Raw genomic sequence first — 14,948 nt, 5'->3', positions numbered from 1 at the left:
CCAGAAATGACCAGTTCAAAGTTTGGACTGTCTTGTTCATATAAAGCTGCTCCAAGTCGATATTTATACAGTTTAGACAACTAATACTTCTCAGTTATATTATCATCTCTTGTTTTTCATTCAGAACTGGGATTTAAAGTAGTAATAAGTACCATACAGAACATTTTATTGAACATTATTGTATGACCATAGATGTGTGATATGACACACATTTTCATTGACATTAGTTTAAAAATAAATAAATAAAACTCATAATTTGATGAAAATGCTGCCCAGGTCAGAAATGCATCAACACCATATGTTGGTTTGCCATGTTACCTCCTATCTTGCTTTGTTTTGCCTCCAGCTTCTTTGGTGATGTCATGGCAACGTTGGTCTTAAAAGGGTGAACAGGACCAATTAATATGAACAGATACCACTTTATCCACTGGGCACAAAATCAACACTAACTGAAATGTCCTGACAGGAGCTTTAAGCATTAATTTGTTACTATAATTGTTGCTAAACATTGGATTCGAATGGTTTTGTGCTTCAGCTGATGTTTTTGCAATGCAGGAGAAGAAAGGAGATTCATGGAATGATAGTTTACAGAATAACATTAAACTTCACTGCTATTATAAGAGATGGATGACATAACAACAGTACAATTGTCAACAAATTGATATGATTATGTTCCTCCATTAAGGCCATTTACCAAATTGGAGTGTTAAACTTTATTAATTCTCATCTGATGTTTTTACTTTCTTAAAAGTGTTCCTGGAAATCTGTGTCTATAAACTGGAATATTTTGTCCTGCTAAAGAATCTGGAAATAAATATTTCACAATCACCCCTCTAACATCTAGATGAACTCATCCAAGCTGGAAAGAGCACTGATGAAATGTGACACCCAAATAGCAGACAAATGACTTGGACAACAAGTTAGAGACTCAGATGGTAATACTCAAGCATGCCATGGACAAAAGACTATTTGGAAATTTTTACAGGGCTCAGAGGGGAAAAAGGCCAGCACATCTCCATTAAGACTCCACAGATCAGCACAGAGGAGTTGATTCATGGGAACTCCTTCTTCTTTGCCTCCATTTGAACAAAGAGTTCTGATGTTGAGAATAAAAGGAGTATGTTAATGTCTGGGCTGTGAGCTCCATCTGTCTGCGGACTGTGGAAGACAAATTCCCACCTCTACTCCCAACTCACCAGCTCTACTGACACCTACTGATGACAGTCAGACTGGGAACCAACCCACATTTTTCATTCACTTTTTTACACAAAAGAAAACCAGCAGTATTTTTATTATATGCTTCAGAGGAAAGAATACCCTGTAACAATGATGCAAAGAATAATTAGCAATCTATTTTAGTGGATCATTTAAGTCTAATTGTTTCAATAATGTAATTACTGTATTTTCACATATATCTGCCTGAAACCCAGCACTGCAATACTAATCAATACTGATCAAGTTCAACAATGGGACAATCAATGTAATCAAACTGTGAGAAACAGATGGTAAAGTAGCATGATTTATGATAGGAGAAATCCTTTTTGAATGAACATTCATTGGAACCTCAAAATAAAATACTGTCAAAAAGCTTTGCCTGATGTTCCTCTGCCCCCTTGTGGCCAATGCTATAAATTCTGCTTTGAATGAGATCTGAATCCTGTTCTTTCACTCAGTTCTCATATGTCATATAAAACATGTATCCCAGTTAAAATCTCAAGGCTGAATCTTTTGTGCTGGCATGGCAAATATGGAGGAGGAGGTTTGCTGTTTTCTTAAGGAGCTGTGGGTTAATTTGTCAAACATGCAGGTGCATCTCAGAAAATTAGAATATGATGTAAAAGTTCATTTTTTCCCCCTGGGATTTACTTTAAAAAGGTAAATTTTATATATATCCTAGATTCAGCTCATGGAAAGTTGACTGGAAGGGAAATGTGTGGCGGAAAAAGAGTTGCACAAGTAACAGGGATGAGCTCAGTCATCAGAGGATTGTCAAACAAAGCAGATTCAAGAACTAAAGGGAAACTTCGCAAGCAGTAAACTGAGGCTGAAGAAGGTGGATCGAGCCACCACACACGTTTGTGGTGCCGTGTCATCTGCTGCTGTTGGTCCAGCTGGCTTGATAAAGCGTCCATCTGCAGGGTGTTATTGTCGTCTCTGCTGGAGACCTTCTTCAGGACCCATATCTCCTGCCTTAAGGAGTCAATTTCAGGTGTGAGCTTCTGTCTGACTTTCTGAACTTCTTTCTGGAGGGAGTGAGACATGGACATCTCATCGTTCAGATGGTTGAATGACTGACGGTTATCAAGAAGTTCTTGCAGCTGTTTGGTGTTATTTGACTCCTCTAGTGCTGTGGAGGATGGACCTGAGCTTTTTGGGCAGAGTCTGTTCTGTTGGGTATGGATAATTGTCCTTGTCCACATCGCGCTCAGTCTTCAGCTGCTTTCTTAGCTCTTGTGTCTTCTTTTTTAACTCCTGATTGGCCTCCTCCTGAGCCTTGAGTTTTGCCGTCCTGAAGCTGATTTTTAAATGCTTCAAACTGTATAATGGTGCTGACCTCTTATCTTAAGGCCTCCTCCTGCAGAGCCTTGACCTCCCTCTCCAGGGCTTCTTTTTCCACTCTAATGGTCTGATCTGTGGACCCCTCGAGGCATAGACCTGGAGCTTCTTATTTGAGCCTCGATGACACCAGTGAGCTCCTCTTTTGTCTTGTAGTGATAAAGAGCCATGTTCGGTTCACTGTAGGGAGCACTCAAGTGCTTTATCTGTTCTGTCAGCATCCTGATCTTCTTGAGCATTAGTCTGTGCCTTAGTGGAGACCTCTTTGGACTGGGTCTTGTTGCTGCTGTCAGTCTCTGGTGTTGTGTTGGCCATCTGGCTGTCTCCCTGCTGCTTTTCCACAAGATCAGCTAATCCCACTTTTTGTGTGGAAACATTTTCTGTGTCTTAGTTGCACACTGGGTCTTCTTAAAACTGTTGGTCTCTGACATTTTCTTATTTTTTTTCCTATCTCCCTTCTCCACCATATTGGTCCAGTTCATGGCACTAGTTTTTGCTGTGTTGCCATTATTGATTGAAAACTGTCTTGGAAAATGATTCCTTAAAATTATTGCTTAGTGTCTCAGTGACGGTTGAATGTCTCAGATGAGCTCTGTAACTGAACACTTAAACTCTGTCAAGTGTCTGTCCTCAGTCAGCTTGGAAAAACCAAGTAGAGACAGTAGTAAACCAGTCAGAGAGAGTAGAAACCAAGTAAGACAAAGTAGAAACCAAGACAGATACAGTAGAAACCAAGTAAGATGAAGTAGAAACCAAGACAGAGACAGTAGAAACCAAGTCAGACAGTAGAAAACCAAGTCCCAAACAAAGTAGAAAACCAAGTCCAAGACCATTAAACCAAGTACCTGACTTGAGAAATCGAGTCAGAGACAATAGAAATCAAGTAAGATGAAGTAGAAACCAAAACAGAGACAGTAGAAAACCCAGCAGGACAAAGAAGAAACCAAGTCCAAGACCGTTAAACCAAGTATCTGGCCTTAAAAAACCAAGTCCAAGACCGTTAAACCAAGTATCTGGCCTTAAAAAACCAAGTCAGAGACAATAGAAACCAAGTAAGACAAAGTAGTAACGAAAACAGACAGTAGAAAACAAAGTAGGACAAAGTAGAGACCAAGACAGAGAATGTAACAACCAAGTAAGACAAAATAGAAACCAAGAGGGACAGTAGAAACAAAGTAAGACAAAGAAGAAACCAAATCAGAGACAGTAGAAACCAAGTAAGACAAAGTAGAAACCAAGTCAGAGACAGTGGAGACCAAGTAAGACAAAGTAGAAACCAAGTCAGAGACAGTGGAGACCAAGTAAGACAAAGTAGAAACCAAGTCAGAGACAGTAGAAACCAAGAGAGGGACAGTGGAAACAAAGTAAAACAAAGTAGAAACCAAGTCAGAGACAGTAGAAACCAAGAGAGAGAGACAGTGGAAATAAAGCAAAACAAAGTAGAAACCAAGTCAGAGACAGTAGAAACCAAGAGAGAGAGACAGTGGAAATAAAGTAAAACAAAGTAGAAACCAAGTCAGAGACAGTAGAAACCAAGAGAGAGAGACAGTGGAAACAAAGTAAAACAAAGTAGAAACCAAGTCAGAGACAGTAGAAACCAAGAGAGGGACAGTAGAAACCAAGAGAGGGACAGTAGAAACCAAGTCAGAGACAGTAGAAACCAAGAGAGAGAGACAGTGGAAATAAAGTAAAACAAAGTAGAAACCAAGTCAGAGACAGTAGAAACCAAGAGAGGGACAGTGGAAACAAAGTAAAACAAAGTAGAAACCAAGTCAGAGACAGTAGAAACCAAGTCCCAGACAAAGTAAAAAAAAACAAGCCAAAAAACAAAATCCAAGTAACTGGCGTGAAACACCAAGTCAGAGACAAAAGAATTAAAAAATTCAAGTCTAAGACAGTAGAAAGCCAAGACAGAGACCGTATTAAACCAGTCAGAGACAGTAAAAGCCAAGTAGGATGAAGTAGAAACCAAGTCGGGCAGTAGAAAACCAATTCCCAGACAAAGTAGAAAACCAAGTCCAAGACAGTTAAAACCAAGTACCTGGCCCGAGAAAACAAGTCAGAGACAATAGAAATCAAGTAAGACAAAGTAGAAACCAAAACAGATACAGTAGAAACCCAGAAGGACAAATTAGAAACCAAGACAGAGACAGTAGAAACCAAGTCAGACAGTAGAAACCAAGTCCCAGACAAAGTAAAAAACCAAGACCAAGACAGTTAAAACCAAGTACCTGGTCTGAAAAACCAAACCAGAGACAATAGAAATCAAGTCTGAGACAGTAGAAAACCAAGTACAGACTGTAGAAACCACATCAGAGATAGTAGAAACTGTGTCAGACTCTGTAGAAACCAAGTCAGATGTAGTAGAAACTGAGTGAGACAAAGAAGATTTCAAGTCCCAGACAGTAGAAACCAAGTCAGAGACAGTACAAACCAAATCCAGGAAAGTTAAAACCAAGTCTGAGACAATACAAACCAAGTCCAAGACAGTAAAAACCAAGTTTGAAACAGTAGAAATCAAGTCTGAGTCAGTAGAAAGCAAGTCCAGGACAGTAGAAACTGAGCTCCAGACAGTAGAAACCGAGCCTTTAAACACGAGTTATCATTAGTCTGTAATTGCAGTCTGCTTGTTTCAAGACCAGACATTGAAAATGACTGAGAAATGTCTTTATTTTATTTATCTTGTGTAAGCTGCCAAAAAAAAGCTAATGAAAAGTTTGATCAGCTGTTTCTTACACACATAGTCAGTGACAGCATATATGGTGAACTCAACACACAAACAACTGCACTTAGCATCACATTAGCTCCCTGTTGGCCTGTTAGCACACTAGCTACTTTTATAACCCAGACAATTGCAACAGCCAAATACCATCCTCCACAGAAGACACCAACAAATCATCATTAAAAATAGCTAACCAACAGTATGTTCTCTTCAGACATCACATTTAAACTCAGCATTTATCAAATTAGTTTTGAAGCTTACCTTCAACGATTTTAAAATTCCAAAAAAGCCGATTAACTTGTGGCCGCTGTTAACATCAACACCAAAATCCAACATGGTGGTTTATATGCAGTACTGGAAGAAAGAGAAAAGCATTCACCTTGGCTAGTTCAATCTTGTCCTCCTCTTGTTGATTTTTTTTTCCCACAGCACATTAACTGCTGATGCTTCATGCTGTGTTGGCCATATTGGCCTGCATGGACACCCAGCCTCAGATAACTGAGATGATATCCTCATTATTAATCCAGAAGACCCATGTCCTTCTGTGTCGAATACAGCTCCACTTCATGTAAGAACTGGTCAGGCAGATTTCCCCAGCCTTTGAAGTCTACTTAAACTTCCTGCTAGGCCCAGACCAGGGCTTGGGCTGCTCACAAGCCACACCCAATCATGAGAAATAAGATCCCCTCAAATTTAAAAAAAATGTTTGACCTGACTGGAGGACTCATCTGCTTTGCTGCTATGTTACAACTCTCTTTTTGAAGCCACCAAAGAAACAGTAATGATAATGTCATGTAAGGCTTTTAGAGCTTAAAAGTCTCATTTAGTTTTCTCATCCTGCATCTAACACTTCAGGTATTCCTAACGTCTCTTTTTTTTTTTTTATTATGTGGTTATGATTCTCTCCTGTTTATGAGATCCCTTTGTTACGAAGTTCCTGCTGAAAACACTCCATTTCCTGATGTTGATCTTTAAAATAAAAGTCTTCAATGATGATTGGCTTTGTAGGCTTTTATGATGACAGATTATCAGGTATAGAATGTGTTTATCATCAAATACTTCACTGAACTTAAGCATTAATACGCTACCAGACATGAGGGATTGAACTGTGGCTTCTTTGAGAGAGACAAAGCTACAGTCTACTTCTTTTAATCATCCAGGACTAAAGACAAATAAGGTTTAAAACACACATTTGGCAGGTAAGATGTTTGCTGCATCTGGTTCAAGTAAAAAATTGACGTGTACTCCAGTGATGAGCCTGCCCCCTGACCTTCAGGTGAACTATGGCAATAGTGCAGTTGGCTGGCTCTGTGCCATAGTAGAGAGACACAAGATGAGGATTATATTTATGGTTTTCTGGCGCAAATCTCTTTTAAAAGACCTGTAGGCCATCATGGCTGATACATTTGGGAAATTTACCTGACAACAGACACAGCATGTAGTTGGCTGTTAACTTTCAAAGAAGGTAGTGACAACAGCTCACAACAGACTGTGTTGAGAGGAACTGCTCAGTGATTTTATATCCTTGTAGCGTTATGGGGGGCTTAAACCCAAACTTTGTGCTAATAAATTACTGACAGTTTTCTCAGTTGCAAGTTCCAGTTGAAATATCCTTGGCTCTACATATTGTTTTTCCTCTTATTATGGTGGCACTCTGCTCAAAAGACCTTGATGATTCAGTTTATAAAACCAGGAGTTATCCTCCATGCTTTGGCAGTGATGAATGTCTTCTCCTTGAAAATGTAAGAAAATTCAAACTTTGTCAACATGAAGTATATCTTATGGCACCTTCAATGTCCTAAAGAATCCGGAAACTGCAGTCGATGCGATACATCAACTTGTTTTTTTGGGTTGTCAACATGGGAAAGCTAATGTAAATGCCTGCCTCTCAGGCCTCCACATTTGCAGCATCTCCCTGGTGGGCATTAATTAAGCCCTAATGTGGTGTTACGAGCTCCACCTGGACCTCATTATGAGCTCATATCAACAATCTTCCTCTAGGGTCTGATGGAAGAGACTCTCAGAGTTTAAGAAAAGGAAATATTACAATATTACATCACTAGTCGAAAGAAGAACAAACTATTAGGAGGGATAAACACAAAACACACAGAGCTCTTACAGTGACAGTTAAACTGTTGTGCCACGTTATTACAGCACAGTAGGCGCTCTCACTGATACAACATTGTGTAATCACCTGGAGGCTATGGAAAGATTTCTTATTCACAAAGTCAGCGTTGTGTTCCCCTGGGCTGTGCTGATGGAATATGAGTGCAATCTAAAGTACTCAGCACACTCAGGCATCCTGAAACTATTTCAACACATTAGCAGTAAATATTTTTAATCACTCAAAACTAGTGTCACACTTTGTAGCCATCCTGCTATCACAAAGACTCTCAACCATACTATGGGAATGACACTGGCATTGACATTGTCTGTTAGAGTAAACCACAGAAACTTAAAGATGTCCAGAGTGGTGCGTGCAGCAGAGCAGGGTGGAAATGAGTCTTGAAATCACAAAGCTTCAGTGTTCGGGTGAGGTAATCTAGTGTGAACACATCCCACTAAAATGCGAACCAGAGTTTTTAGGTTTCTGGAGTAGAGGAGACAAGAGCAGTGTAGCAAGTAATGTTAGCATGGGAAATGGAGTGTACAAGAGACAAGAGAAGTTTGCATAACATGATAGCTGAAAAGTAGTGCAGGCAACTGGGACTGTTAGGAACTTGGAAAGATGATATAGAGACTTTGTGAGCCACCCATCCATTATCTGTAACACTTTCCCTGTTAGGGGTCACAGGGGCTGCTGGAGCTGATCCCATTCGTGACTGATCAACTGTCAATCAAAGACCTGACATACAGAAAGAAATATATATTCACACATGGGCAATTTAGAATCACCATCAACAATGAACCTGATGACTGAGGGAGGGGGATGGATACTCTACAAGAATGCATGCATACATGAGGAACACATACATCTCTCCAATATTCATCAATATGTATGTATGTATGTATGTATGTATATATCCATCCATCCATTTTCTATACACCCTATCCCATTAGGGGTAACGGGTGTTCTGTAGCCTATCCCACCAAAAACATATATATATTTATATATATATATATATATATATATATATATAGCAGTATAAAAGCAGTATAGCAGTATAAAAGGTCAAAATACGAGATAAAAGTATAAATCATGAGCTTTAAGATCAGATAAGATGACATAATCTTTTCTTAGTCCCACAAGGGGAAATTCCACATTTACAGCGGCAAGAGTGGTCAAAATATGGGTCAAAATATGAGTTAAAATTTTAAATAATGAGTCTCAAAGTTCAAAATATGGCATTAAAAGTCAAAGTTAGGAGTTGAGGGGTCAAAATGTGAGATACAATTTTAAAATCTTGATTTTAAAAGGTCAAAATATGAATAAACATTTAAAAGTGTGACTGGAAAAGGTCAAATATGAGATAAAAACTCAAAGTTTTAAGATTAAGTGGTCAAAATATGAAATAAAACGTCAAAATTATAAGTATAAATTATAAATAAAATTTATAACAAAAATTAATTTCTTTTACCACATTGTTGACTCTTTATCCAATTACCTTTTTCTTTTTCAGATTTTTAGGACTTAAAAAGGATATTTGAAATGATCAAGGTTGACTTTACATTTTTATACTGGAGGAAATCTGTAGATCTCATACCAGTGAGCCTGTTATAATAAAAATATGATATGCTCTTGGCCAGGTATAACTGTGAGGCCAGATTTGGCCTCCAGGTCTTAAATTTGACACCCCTGCTTTAAAGCTATTAGTGTGGTGCATAAATTGTTAAACCATTGATTTTAGATTTTGGGCAGCAATTTATTTAGATTAGAGTACATGAAACCACTTCATAGGTGTCTAGTTGGTATAAATGGTCAACCTGAAGCCAATCAACATTAAGTTTCCAATCCACTCATGGTGGCAGTAACTTGAAATGAGTCTCTTAAGTGAGTCTTTTGTCCTTCTCTATTTTCTTGTGTATTTCTCTCTTACAGCTACATTCCCATTTTGCACTGACTTTAAATAGGGCTTCTCCAGTCCCTTTAATCTGAGAGGTTACTCTCATTAAACCCAAACAAACTATGTTGATTCATCCTGCGAGTGGGCTCAATGAAGCCTACTGACTGTTCCGTACAGCTGTCATCCACTGGCTTTGTGGGGGATTTCAAAGTGAATGAGTAAATGAGGGAGTTTTTGATCATCAACTTTGAAATGACTTTCACTGACTTCGTGTTAATGAGTCCTGATTTTTTTTTTTTTCTCCTTCCACACGAGGTCTTAAACGGGCTGCACTATTGTTTTCTGTTGAAGAGCAGAACGAAGATTTCATGTGACAGAGCTCAACGCAGAGGACAGATTTGTGGCGCCGTAGGGCTTCTTTCTGCTGATCACTCAAATCAGAAGGCCAAGATAAATGACAGCCCCTATAAATACATACGCCTGAGGTCACATAATAGATAAATTAATTTGTCAATGTACTTTAGGTCCTTCAGTATGGAGGGAAGTACCATGTCAATGAAATCCTGCTCTTGTTTGGAATGTACATCTACATCAAGGCTTGGCTACCATAACTCTTAATGCAAAAATGGCTCTTATTCACATTATTTTATTTAAATCTACCATTTGTTGGTAGATTGGAAGATGAACAGTTTAGTCGAGCTGCTGTTATAAATTGATGAGGCCATTAACTGACAGAGTAACTTTGTGAAGCTATAGATGACAATACACCTCATGTCAACAAGTTACAATTAGACTTTGTTCCAGCTGACCTTGCTACAAGTTTTCAGGAAGTCAACTGGTTCTATGTTGAGAGGCGGAAATAGAGAAAACTTTACAGTTCTGTGTATTTTGTGCATACTCAACACAATTTATCCTACCTCTTATTCTTATGGTGCCATACAAAGACAGACAACTTTAACTATGCTATGCATTTATGCTCATTGATTTCTACACTTATAAATTCTGTTTAAATCCACTTTACAACAGCATGTGAAGGTGCTTACAATCTTTCTCGAAGCTATATGTTTCTAATCACTGCAGTTTTCACTCACTGGACTCACAGTTGTGTTTTGAATATACATCACATCTTAATGCTACTGACTGTGGCTACCTTAGGTCTCTACATGTAACTACTCTAAACCAGGAAATACTTTTACACTAAGCCCAGCTTATTCATGCAATATTACAGTTGTACCCCACTAAATGAGTGGGTAACTTCGCTATGGTGTAAAAATGTCTAACTACAAATGCAACTCAAATATGAGGAACATGTGCAAAGAATCTTATCAGTTGTATCTGCATAACAGGCAACATTAGAACACATTTAAACAGTTTCCTTTCATTTTTAGTCTAAAAACACAATGCCCAAAGCTGCTGGGAAAACTGCTGATTAAGGAATGACTACCAAATAATTAGGCTATAATGATGGAAAATATATAAAGTGATCAAGTACTTTTAACTTAAAAACTAAAAATGTGTTTTATTAATCCTCTGGGACCAACATTGTATACGACAAGAAGAGGCAGGTAGCCCTCTGTTTCCAGTGATGCCAATGAGTCCTTGCATATGCTTCTCTAGCAAGCCTGGAACTTGGGTGACTTTTGGGGGTATTTGAAGATTGAATCACACAGGTGATAGTGAATGTCTTTTACCATTTTTAATCAATTCTTTGATTGTTTCTGACGCTAGCTTAGCACTGCACTATATTGTCGCCTACAATGGTTGGCAGCAGGCTGTTTCTTTGTCTCTTCATGCTTTGCAAAACTGTGAATGTCTTAACAGTGGAGATGGCCTGAATAGCTCATAATGGAGAGAAAGAGACACAGAGAGCCTGTGATGTGTCCCTCTGTGTCACTACAAACAGGAACTGCATTGACTTATGACTCAGATTCAGCCAACTTGACTCTAGGTGAATAACCATTCCGTAACTTTTGTCATAGAATGATTATTTTTTCACTTTTTGGTCCCCAAGTGATGGGAGAACAAGTTTGTTCCCAAAAAAGTCTTAGTGTGTGTAATGCATAGCAATCATTGAGTTTTAAATTCTGTTTTTCTTTTGTATTCATAGCTTTTTAAAAATCAAGTGACATTACTGCAACACAGGTTGTCCTAAAAAAGAGGATGCTTGAGCAACACTGCAGACTTTGTGTTTTACAAGTTTGTTAAGACAGTAAGTCTAGGCAAGACAAAATGGTTAAAAATAGGGCTCAGAGGATAAACTCAGAAATATAAGGCTGGAGTAGCTTTTTTGAATGTCTAAGTTAACACCTTATTTTCTTGACAAGCTCTTACTGTCTGATCTTACAATATAAGGGTGCTAGTCCAACTTCAAGGAATTTCTAACTACCTGTACTAATTGTTAAACCTGTTTACTGCTGTAGGAATCAGTCCAGTTCCAGCAAACATATGTTGCTTGATGTGGTTTATTTCTCTGAGTACTTTAAAATTCTTAATCTCCAACTCTACTGAAAGGAACAGGGAGGATTTTCCCTTTGTGTCAATCTGGAGAGCCCCTTTGAACTGGGAACAGTTATCATTTAACTGTCTAAGATACCCTGTCTGATTTTCTGTCTGATTTTGCTAAAGAAAATGACAACCAAGGCTCTGCCTGCTGGCAAGCTGTGATCTTTTAGCTGGAGGGTGGCTGGATAACACTGGTGATAGGAATTGAAAAACATACTTTGTAGTCAGTCTCCTTGCTGGTGCTTTGGACTGCTTTTGTTGGACATACTGAGGCGCACCTGTAAAACTGAGTTTGTTCCATAAACATTTAAAAACATCTACAAGTATATTTAAAGGCCGTTTTCAAGTATAATCATAATTAATCTGAATATGCAGTGGTCAGTTGCTGGGCAGGTCATGCTGCCTGAGTACTTAATTAATTTTTTGGGACCTCTGAGATGAATGTAAACTTGTCTTAAAGGGGTAAAACATATGACCCAAAGACTTTTGCTCATTTAGCCAGAAATCAGGAAGGTTCTTAGTTCAAATGCTGACTAAAGGCCTTTCTCTCTGAGTTTCCAAGTTTTCTTCATGTATATGGGGTGCACCAGCTTCCTTCACTGTCCAAAGATATGCTTGTTAGATTAACTGGTGACTTTTAATTGCCTGAAGCTGTGGATGTTAGAGTGACTGTTTGTTTGTCTGTATGCCAGCCCCATGATTGACTGGCAGACAATCCAAGGGAGTGGGCAGTAGATAACAATCATTGTCAACACCATCCCTGCTAGTCCTGCCATGACAATAACTTTTTCTGTGTAGCCATCACTTTAAATATACACATTTGGATGGAGTGCACAGGAAACATCACCAAAAGGCTTGCCTTCCAGACACAGTGGCAGGTAAATAAAAGTAAGGAACAGTGATTTGAGATGTTCTTTGACTATTAAAGACTAAACAGCGCCACCAGTGTCAGTGTTTACAGTTAAAATAAATTGTGGTACAGCAATCAGACAAATGTGTCACTTCATGTCCAAGTTTGATGACTTGGATGATGAAAATAGCAAGAGTGTTTGCTTTGCAGAGCATCTCTGTCAGTCTGCCTGGGGCTCTCACACAGGCTATGTGCTGGAATGAACTCTTTGCCTTGGGCGCTGTGCTGGTTATCATCTCCACTACAACAGCTCAAACAACAGTTTAAATGTGTGCTTCAACTCATGATTTTGTTTCAACTGCAAGATGTAAAAAAAAAAAAAACGACTCTGATCGTGGTCAGAGAAGTTTGTAAATACTGTAACTGTCATCAGACAGATCCATCTTGAAAAGCTCCAATTTAAAACATAAATGTCCGAGTCTGATATTCACCTGACCAATCAGCATCTTTGGAAGAGAACAAGGCGGTAGCTATGGGCGTGGTTTAGTACTGCAATGTGGTAAACAATGGCTGTCGCCAGTAAAGGAACTAACTTGGCTGTTGCTATAGCAGCAGTATTATTAGAAGTTGACAACATTTCTTAATTCAAAGAAGAGCAAAGAACCGTGCTATGAGATTTTCTAGATGGAAAGATGTTCTTGCTCAGTTGGCTTTGGCACAAATGGCTACACTTAGTTTTTAGCTACAACTGTGGCTACTGTCAAACTCATGTTATATCGTTTACTCACCAGGGCTACATGCCTACTACATTAAATATCTTGTCACTCTTGGCCACAGTGTTCTCCCAATCAGCCTTTTATATGTTGCTAAAGGTTCTGCCCTTCCCAAATACAGACTATAGGCAGTTGCCCAGATGGATACAAAATATATCCCATGCATTGGTTGTATGAAACCATCTATCTGGCATGTCAGGTTAGCCAATTATAGCTCTGCTAAAGCTCTATTATTTCAATGATAAACAGGTTATTTGCTACAAGTTGTTCACTGTAAAGTTCCAGTTTCTTATGTTGTTTATATGCTTTTATTATGAAACATTATATCAGGAAATGGGATGTTTTCAGTAGCAGCTTAAAACGCATAGATTTTACTTGTATTTCTATTGTCAAACACTGTTCTGTGATCATAAGCACAAGCGTGTTGTTCTGCACCAAGGACGTGTTTTAGAGGAGAAAGGGGATTTGAAATGCTGAGCATGCATGTAAAGGCTTGGTCCCTTTCAGTTTGTAACAGTTCATTATTAACATTTCAGTCAGGAACACTCTGGTCATACATTTTTACCATTTTAAAACAGGTATACAGTTTTACTTGGCCGAGAAGGCTCTGCTCAAAAGATGCTTCCTGAGTTAGTCAAGCAGCGCGCTTTGACTTTCTAGTGAGTTCATTGCTAAAATCCCCATGGGGGGGGTGCTGAATACAATGAAATATATGAGGGTGCAACAAGCTTGATGCTATAAAGGAGGAGGCTGGGGTGGAGGCAATAAGCTTTGCAAGCAGCAGTAGAAGCATGGAGCATCAGCATTAATGCAAGCATGGTTAAGTGGGAAGTATGTAACATTTATATGGGCGGCTGTATTAAGAAAAAGAGCTGGGTAGCAAAATTTGGATCAACTGGCCGTCAGCTGATCACAGCTGGCAAATAACTACCATGTTCTGCATGGACTAATGCTGGGCTTCATTTAAATCTTAATTCTGACACTGATTTTAGCTCCTTTTTGGTTGTTCTTCCCTTTCTTCAAGGTGGTGCCACGTTCTCCATGAAGTTTGATTAATATTTGTATTCATCTATATTAATAATTATAATACAATACATTATTATTATGATAGTAACCAAAAATCTAGCATTTAAACCCCAACGTCATGTCTATGATGTGTTATATCACTAATCCAGATTTGTTTCCCTTAAAAATGATATCTAATAGCATTCTGGTGATCTCTTTTGGTTTTTATGTTAGCATTTGAGCTGAAGAGATCAAGATAAAAATATCTGCAACTGATTTGCAAGATAGCAGATGTACAGTTTGGAATAGCAGTGATAATCCTGAGATACTAAAAACAATGTTTTAAATTTACCGTACAGTGCCTTGGTAAAAACATTTTTTCCACTGACATTCCAGACCACCAAAGCTTTGTTTACATTTTAACTTATTTGAATATGTTGCTGGGGCATTTTCCTGCTTTTTAACTTGCATGGTAATTTACACACAGTCCCTACCCCACTGATGCAAGTCACTTCCTCCCTCTCTCTGTCTCTCCC

General features: G+C 38.6%; 1 long non-coding RNA gene across 1 annotated transcript in view; it reads right to left on the bottom strand.

The window, feature by feature from the left end:
• Positions 1-14,948, bottom strand: part of LOC121519254 — a 117,513-nt gene that overhangs the window by 8,388 nt on the left and 94,177 nt on the right. The gene's annotated exons all lie outside the window — the stretch shown is intronic.

The sequence above is a fragment of the Cheilinus undulatus genome, linkage group 12 (genome assembly GCF_018320785.1).
Source record: "Cheilinus undulatus linkage group 12, ASM1832078v1, whole genome shotgun sequence".
Lineage (NCBI taxonomy): Eukaryota > Metazoa > Chordata > Actinopteri > Labriformes > Labridae > Cheilinus > Cheilinus undulatus.
This window is presented reverse-complemented; position numbering and strand designations above follow the sequence as displayed.